This window comes from Aethalodelphis obliquidens, unplaced genomic scaffold (assembly GCF_003676395.1).
Source record: "Aethalodelphis obliquidens isolate GAN/ISIS:26980383/991018 unplaced genomic scaffold, ASM367639v1 scaffold26, whole genome shotgun sequence".
NCBI classification, from domain to species: domain Eukaryota; kingdom Metazoa; phylum Chordata; class Mammalia; order Artiodactyla; family Delphinidae; genus Aethalodelphis; species Aethalodelphis obliquidens.
The window spans coordinates 16,751,993-16,760,934 of NW_020837970.1; positions in this window are offsets into that span (position 1 = coordinate 16,751,993).

Here is an 8,942-nt window from a genome sequence, read left to right on the forward strand (position 1 = left end):
CAGGACTGACTTTGGAAAGGGCTCTCAAAAAGGAGCCGAGGGAGATTGGAAGAGCAGGTAACCCAGAGCTGGATGGTTGATGGCCTTGGAGGCCAGGCTAAGTGACCCGGCCTTTATTTGGGGGATGCTAAAATCATCGACTGCTAGGTGTCAGGCCCACACTAAGCTGTTTACACAATCGTCTCCTCAAACTGTATAACCATCGGGTCATGGTTGCAGGGGTGGGCTACGGCCCAGACTCCCCCGAGGACGGAGGCCCCAGGCCCCAGCTGCAGGGAGTATTGGGAGGCTCCCAGAACTGCCCTCAGCAGAGGAAAGCCCCCTTGCCCAAGGTCACACTCCTGCCCCACCTGGGAAAGCCAGAATCCAATGACGGGTGGGCTGTGGGAGTGCAAAAGCCCAGAGCCCTAGACTCAGTTTGGGTAGCTCTGAAAGGCCACCCAGCTCCAGAGCATCCCTGCAGGTTGGCTGAGACCTCTGTGTGACAGTGTCACGGCCCTCTGCCTTCTCGCTCTGCCCCTTCCTGCTGCCCTCGCTGCTGCTCGTATTGACCCTGAGAACACCCCTCAGTAAAGCCCCTGCATTCGAACATTCTCCACTTTACAGTTGTCGGATGTAGCAAGTAAAAATGCAGGATACCCACTGAAATTGGAATTTTCGTTAAACGAATAATTTTTTTTTAGTATATCCCCAATATTACACAGGACATACGCTTAAACAAAAACCCTTCGTTTATCTGAAATTCAAATTTAACCGGGCGTCCTGTGTTTGACCTGGCAACCCTGCTCCATCTCAGTCCTTTCTTGGGCGAATCTGACCTATAACAAAGCCCATGCAGTGGTACTCCCGTTGCCCCTTTTTAGAAACAAAATGAAGCCTGAAAGGAATTACAGGCACACACACGTAACCCTGGTTATTACCCTCGGGTGACCACAAAAGCAGTGCACTTGGGAGCTGGAGCCGCTGGATTGGGCTGGGGGTGCAGCAACTCCTCAGCCCGTTTCAAAGCACCACCTCTAACTGGGCCTGCAGCTCTGGAGGAGATGGTTCCTCCCCGGGTTTTCCAGCGAGCCTTCCCAGGGCAGAGCTGAACAACCCGGGAAGAACATTTTAATCAGCCACCCTGTCTCAGCCTCTCTTGGCCTTTGCTTTCATTGTCAGAATCTGTGTCAATAGCTGGAAATCCAGGCAGCAGCACAAGTAGGCTCTGCTCTTTCCTAACCAGAAATCTCACAAAGGGCAGGGCTCCCCTCTTTACAAGGAAAACAAACAGGTCTCCAGGCTCCCAGGGGGTGGGGGTGGGCTTGGGGGCGGGGCTGTGGGCAGGCAGCTGGCTCAGCCCGGCCCTGCTTCCCAGTTCCATCTGGCAGATCCTGCGGCCTGGCCTGCGGCTGGGGGTGGGGGTGGGGGTGGAGGGGGGCCTCGGCAGGCTTCCCCTCTCCTCTAGAGAGTGCGGCTGGCTCAAGCCTCTGAATCGCTCAGCTGGGCCACTGGGCTCAGCAATTCCACTCCATCCCTCCCTAGGAGCCAGCGTGACCTCAAAATGCTCCCATGGCTCCCTTAGGTGGTGTAGATCACGCCTCTGGCCTTTGCTCTTGGGTTCCTTCTACCTGAATGCCCTTTCTTCTCTGTTTGGGCTCATGGAATCCCACCCACTCTTTAAGGCCTTTCCTTTACTGTTCCCCCCGCCCCACTGCCGAACCCTCTTGGTCAGAATGAGTCACTCCCCCTGCCTTATGGTTAGTTGGGCAAGTGTGGGTCTCCGCCCCTAGGCTGTGAGCGTCACCTGACCTTTGTACAGTGACGTCCAGTGTATAAGGTCATTTTCACATTCTTGCACCCTTGCAGCTCTCTTGGATAGAGATCACAGTCCCCATTCTAAAGATGATGCAATAGAAGCCTGGAAGGTTTCCTGGTGTGCCCATGGCCAGGGAGCTAATAATTGCAGAACAGGACTCAACTACCCAGATCTTCTTGGTCACATGTCAGTGCTATTTACATTAAAGGCTGGAGTTACGAACTTATATGCTAACGACACTTAGCTCTGTGGGTAGGCACATAGTAGGAGCTCATTAAATGCTGAATTAAATGACACGAATCAGAGAGTTTGCAAAAATATCAGGGAGGGGGTCATTGGGAGATGTCTAACAGCTTTCAATAATGTTGAGAAAAATCCCTTCCTCTGCTCTCTTTCCCCACTCCCATGCCTGCCAGGCTCCCAGTAGAGTGTGGGGTTGCTAGGGCAGGAGTTCCACTTCCTGTTCTGCCCCCTTCCTCTTTAACTGGAATGCTGGGGCCGGTGACGGAGAGGTCAGCCTCCGGGGCGTGCAGTAGGAAGCTACCATCGTTGTGCCACTGATGGTAACATCAAGAGGAACTGGGATTGGGGCCCATGAAGGCCGGGCAAGGGCGGGTGTGGAGGTACTTTCCACTCCTGGGGTGGCCCCAGCATCACCAGCCTACCTGGGAAAAAGCAGGTCTGGAATCTCCCGCCTCCCATGGACCACTTGCACGGCTGCCCCTGAGGACAGGGTCCGGGGAAGGGCTTCCGCCCCAAATCTTTCCTGTGAACAGCTCTCTCAGGGAATCACGATGGTGCCGCCTCCCAAGTACATCCTCCACTGCCATCTCTGCCTCTTCCGGGCTTAGGTGGAGTCGGGGGCAAAGGAGGAGAGAAGGTGTACCAGGCAGAAGAGCAGGACTTGTGTACAAAGTCCTGGAGGCTCAAGAAAGAGGAGATGCAGGTGGTCTGGCTCAGCTGAGAAGGCCGCGGGCAAGGATGCAGAGGCAGAAGAGAGAGGATGCTGGCAGCCTGGGGTGCACTGCCAGGGAGTTTGGGAATCCTCCTGAGGATGGAAGGAAGCCACAGGATGACCATTACTGGGGAGGGCCACGATTAGGTTGGTAGTTTAGAATGATCCCTCTAGAAGTAACAAAAGGATGGGTGGGGGGAGGAGGGAAAGCAAGATAGGCAGTGACAGCAACAGTCTAACCCTGGGTGATTTTTCTGGGGCAACTCCAAGTAGTGGGAAGAGTTGGACTATGGGGTCCGGCAGCACAGGGTGTGAATCCTTGGGAAGTGGCTCGTCCGAGCTCACACACCAGCTGGCTGTGTGACTTTGGGCAAGTCACTTAACCTCTCAGAGTCTCAATTTGTTCTTCTGTAAGGACACCTGTCTCCCAGGGAGATCCTAAAGTTGAAAAAAAAAAGGCGATACAAATTAAGAGGGTCTGGGGGCAGGAGAGACATGAACTGTACTTAAGCCTCCAACTAGGGGAGGTTCAAGATGAAAATGGCACAGGCTAAAATTGCCCGGTTCAGAACAAGGACTCTGGCACTGACGGTGCTGGGTTTGAGTACTGGCTCCATTACTTAGAAGTATGCAGTTGGGGTCTAGCCACTTCATTTCTCTGAGCCTCCTCTTTAGCACCTGTAAAATGGGCGTAATAATATCTGCCTGACAAGGTTCTGGGGCAGGGTCACGTGATTCCCAGCACCCAGAACACTGCGAGTGTTCCAAAGATGGGAATGGTTGTCACTGTCATCATTATTATTATCATCCTTAGAGGAATAGACTCAAAAATATTTTTTCCTTTTGATTTTCGTTATCGACATGCCGTCTATACGGTAATTATTTTAATAATGAAAAAAATTAACTCATCAAGAAAATGAGAAGACAAGCCACAGACTAGGAGAAATCGTTTGCAAGAGACGTATCTGATAAAGGAATGTTATCCAAAATATACAAAGAATTCTTAAAACTCAACAATAAGAAAATTAACAACCCAATAAAAAAATAGACAAGAGGTCTGAACAGACATTTCACCAAAGAGGATATTCAAATGGCAAGGAAGCATATAAAAAGATGCTCCGCATCATATGTCACTAGGGACATGCAAATTAAAACGACAATAAGACCACTATATACCTATTAAGAATGGCCAAATTACAAACACGGATGACACCAAATGCTGGTGAGAATGAGAAGGAGTAGGAACGCTCATTCATTGCTGGTGGGAATGCAAAATGGTACAGCCACCATGGAAAACAGTTGAGTTTGGAAAACTAAACATATTCTTACCGTACAATCCAGCAGTTGCACCCATGTTATTTACCCAAAGGAGACGAAAACTTATGTCCATACAAAAACCTTCACGTAGATGTTTGTAGCAGCCTTATTCATAATTGCCCAAACTTGGAAGCAACCAAGGTGTCCTTCAGCCAGTGAAAGGATAAAGAAACTGTGGTACATCCAGACAACGGGATCTTTTTCAGCACTAAAAAGAAATGAGCTATCAAGCCAGGAAAAGGCACGGAGGAAACTTACATGCTTATTACTAAGTGAAAGAAGCCAATATGAAAAGGCTACATACTGTATGATTCCAACTACGTGACATTCTAGGAAAGGCAAAAAAGGACACAGTAAAAAGATCACTGGTTGCCAGGGGGAGGGAAGGATGAATAGGTGGTGCTCAGAGGATTTTTAGGGCAGATTCAGACTGGGAAAATTAGGATGGCCTAGGTGCAGGGTGCCTGGTGCAGGGTGATGGGGGGAGTGGGAAGTGAAGGTCCCCTGTCCTCAAGGCCCCATCACTCAGTCCTACCCTTTCCAAGCTTCCTCCCCCTGCTTCCTGTGAGTGGCTGATCCTCCTGGGGGCGTGAAGCTGGGGAGGCTCTCTGCCTACATGTCAGCACTTGGGCCCCCTCTGCCTTGCTCTAGCCTTCTCTAAAATGGGAATGGAGGATGCCCCATAATCCAAGAGCTCTTGAGGCCGGGCCTTTCGAGGGGCACAAGTGGGGTCTCTACCTTACCTCTCCACCCTGCCCCCCAGCCTGGCTGCCCCCCTGGATCTCCTCATGCAGAAGGGGTGTTGAACCCACAGCTTGTATGTGATCTGGGTCCTGTCAGTGACGCGAAGACAGAGGCACTTCCAGGGGCATCCCATCCACGGCTGCAGAGAGCCTGCCCCTCTTGCCAGATGAAAAGCTCCTGTGAGGAGCTAATTAATTACCTCTCACTTTGTTAACTTAACATCAGGGACTCTGGGCCCAGGGAGAGCTCTGAGGGGCACGGGAACATGACACAGAGACCTGGGGTCACAATCTACACATGCCACTTGATGGCTAAAGGTCACACCCCTTCCAAGGCCAGCGACCTCCTTGGGTCCCACGGCTGGGCTCCCCTTCTTTAACCAGCCGAGTACCTGCCCGCCTGCCTGAGGCCACCCACGCCAGTCATGGGCTAGAGCCAGCTCCCCCTGGCTTGGGATTGCCCACATCTTGCCGGGAGAAGAATATTTACACCATGGAAATCTGCAAACGCTGCCAGTCAACTGCACCCTCCAGTTGTTGTTATTATTATTATTAGCCAGTTGTTAGAGAGTTACCAGCACACACCACACATACTGCTCCTTTTGCCAGAAACAAGCCCCCCTCCTCGTTCATACCTCAGTGCAAATAGGGCTTCCTCAGACAGGCCTTCTCAGCTCCCCAACTAGAGTGTGGGTCGCATAGTAGGGACTCTTTAAGGATGTGGGGCAGAGCATGGGACCGGCTCAGTCAGGACAGCTGTGAGTAGGGAAGGACCTACCCTGTAGGCTCTCTCTGTCCACTCTGGTTAGGAATGATGGCTTCATTCTGCACCCCGCCTTCCAGGAAGAGATGATTTTCGTTTTTCTACCTTAATAGCCTTAAATTGCCACCTGTCTCTTGGAGGGCTCAGGCATGCATCCTTCCTTCTCACTGATGAGAGTTTCTCCCCGAGCCTCCAAGCCTGCCTTTCTGGTTTTAGCAAAGCCCTCAAAGGTTGCAACTCACATCCTTACCTTTGCAAGGCCCCTCGGCTTTTCCAAACCCTCTCCTTCTCTACGCCATCCTTCCTCTCCTCTCCCAGGGCCTCCACACTGCCCTCAGATTCCCTCTGCCCTTCCACTTACACATCTTGCTTCCAGGCTCTGTCCTACAGTTAATCAATTACATTTTAGCGAGAATCAGAGGTAAGGCAGCTGGGAGCAACAGAAAGGCACTGGCTTCCTTTCACTTGTCATCTTCCAGGGCTCAGTCCAGACAGCAGAGGAGTCTTCTCTGAACAACCTCCTCTTTAGTCTTGATCCTAGCACCCTGCTTATTTTCTTCATAGCCCTGATCACAGGCTGTGATCTTCATTCATTTACTCACCTTTCTCTGGCTCGTTGTCTAAGAAGTGTTACCTCTACGAGAGCAGGGACCGAGTTTGTCTTCCTCTCTCTCGCGTCCCTGGCGCCTGGCCCACCTGTGCTCAGTACACATTTCTCGGTGCTCAGTACACATTTCTTGACTGTACAAATGATTTCTCATTCATAGTCAAATCTGTGCTCTGCCCTGCCCAGCTGGGTCACCTAGACGACTCCCTTGTTCTTTGTGACTCAGTGTTCTCATCTGTAAGTGGGGAGAACAGTACTTGCCTTTCTGGATTTCGGGTTTGTTGTAAGGATCAAATGCGATGCTGACTGAGAGTTCTGGACACCTGCAATGGGCTGTTGACCTGCAAAGGCTTATTATTGAGTCACAGTGGCTGTCCAAATTCATCTGCCTTCCCAGTCTCACCTCCCTTGTGTGGTGAAAGGGTTAAAGGAATTCCAGGAGGCAGCAAACAGGTGAAGAGAAAAATAACTATCTAACTAATGATAATAGTAATTAATAACTAATTAATAATAATAAAAGTAATAATAAATGACTAAATACTATATGTCAGATGTTGTTCTCAGCTCCTTATAGGAATTAACTCATATAACTTAAGAACAACCTTATGGGGTAAATCCTTTCACTATCCCTATTTTACAGATGAAGAAACTGAGTCAGTAACTGGTTTTGAATTGGAGAGTTTCAGTAATTGGTCCAGATAGTGGAGATGGGTGAGACTTTTAATTTTTGGTGAGATTTCTCCAAAATCTCTTCGATCTAATAAGTTGACAGTTTCAATTTCATGACAGTTTACTGGATTGCTAACACCAAGAGTTTGTGTTTGAGCACGGCTTTGCCCCTGTGGCAGACACTGGGGTTCCAGAGCTGAATGGGGCCAAACCCTGCCTTCAGGGAACCCACTAGAAAGGAGCTGGCAGAGTGCAGGTCCTGCTTCTGAGGGGGCTTCCTTCAGAGCTCCAGCTGCCCCCAGGGCATTGCTGGTCAGGGAATGACTGGAGGGTACAGCCGTGGTAACTTGGGACCGATGGAACACCTAAAGTTTGAGAACCGCAGAAAATCAGCACCAGAGGGGCCCCCAGAGTCAACAGTTACTGATGACTTGCCCTACGCCGGGCTCGGGGCTCCACGATGCGGGCTGTGCAGTGCCACCCTCAAGGGCCGTGTATGTGGGGTGGGGTAGGGATCGTGCAGGTCACTTCGTAAGGCACACCTTAGGGCAGGACCCACCTGGGTCAGGACCCCCAGGCGGTGCAGAGCCAGGCCCAGGACCCGGGACTGCTCACTCCCACCCTGACCCCCTCAGCGCTACTGTGGGCCTCGGGATCCTCAGATCCTGGCCAGGGGCCCCTCAGGAGAGGCCTGGCTCTCCCTTCCTCCAGAGTCTCAGGTTGCGGGCAGGGACAGCTGCACGTGGTGATGAAAAAGGCCTCCCAGCCTGAGGCCGACCCAGGTCACACACTTAGTTTCAGGCGGCTGGGGTCGGCTGGGGTCCGCACATTGGAGGCTCGAGGGACCCGCTGGGACCCGCCCGTAGGCAGCCTTTCAACTTCAAAGCCCCTGGCAGACTGTTAATTAGTCCTCTCTGGCCTGCCTGCCCTGGTGATGGAGGTTAAGTGTTCTTGGGCCAGGAGGGAAACCCAGAGGAGGCTGAGGGACTTCCCTGAGGGGTGTGGGGCTGAGCGAAAGTCTGAGAAGGAAAAGGAGGAACCCTGACTTCCAGAATCTTCTGCTAGTGGATTCCCAGTTCTTGGGCTCCTCCTGCCCTGTTAGAACAGCAGCATAACTGAGGGCAGGGGCAGGGGCAGAGGCCCCAGCTGGAACGCAGCACCGAGAGGCTTCCGAGCCAGACAGCCCTGAGCTGGAATCCCAGCCCCACCCACAGCAGACCTTGGGGCATTAATGCCTCTAAGCCTCTGTCTTCTTCTCTGTGAAATGGGGATAATAATAAAGCCCTAGGTGGAACTGAGTGAGTTGTCCGTCGAGGTGAGGATGGCGCTCACTATGGGAGTGAATGAATGTGGATATTGGTGGGTTGGGGTGGGGGAAGATTAGAGGTCCAGAGAGACGGGCTGGGGGATCTAGATGGGAGGGAGGGGCTCTTTTCCTTCCTTGGCTCCTCCTTTTCCTTACTCCATGGCCGAGGGCTCTGCCCAGAGGGCAATCGCTATCCCTGGCCTTGCACGGCTGGTCATAGAGGAAGTCAATTTCGTCCACCTTTGTGGGACCCTTGACATTCACAGCAATGGAGAGCTCCACCTAGGAGTTGCCAGGTGAGGATGCTCCCGTCTGCTTGGCCCCCCCAACCTCGCTGCTATGAGGGCCAGACCAGGCAACTGGTACCACAGCCCTGGCTTTAGGGTCTCCCGGACCTGAGCTCAAATAGCTGTTGCACTCTGCTGAACAAAGATTCCAGCTAAAGTGGGGAAATCATCCCCACCTCTCAGGACAGTTGAGTGAAGGTCAGGAGGCTGTACGTGAGTACCAAGCAGCTCAGTGCTGGATAAGTGATAGCCAGAGTCATCACTCACAGTGTGAGACGGGGGGCGTGAAGCGTGAATGCACCGACGGGTGGTGGCCTCACGGGACAGGGAGCGGGGCTGCCCCAGCCACCTGGTCACCTGCTCCATCCTCTCCATGGTTAGGCACAGGGCGAGACAGGAGGGCTGAGAGATGTGTGCAGTCTGGAAAAACCATCCCTTAGCATTTTGGTGCCAGGGACCCCTGTGCACCCCTTGCTCACCCTACTTAGGGCTGCTAT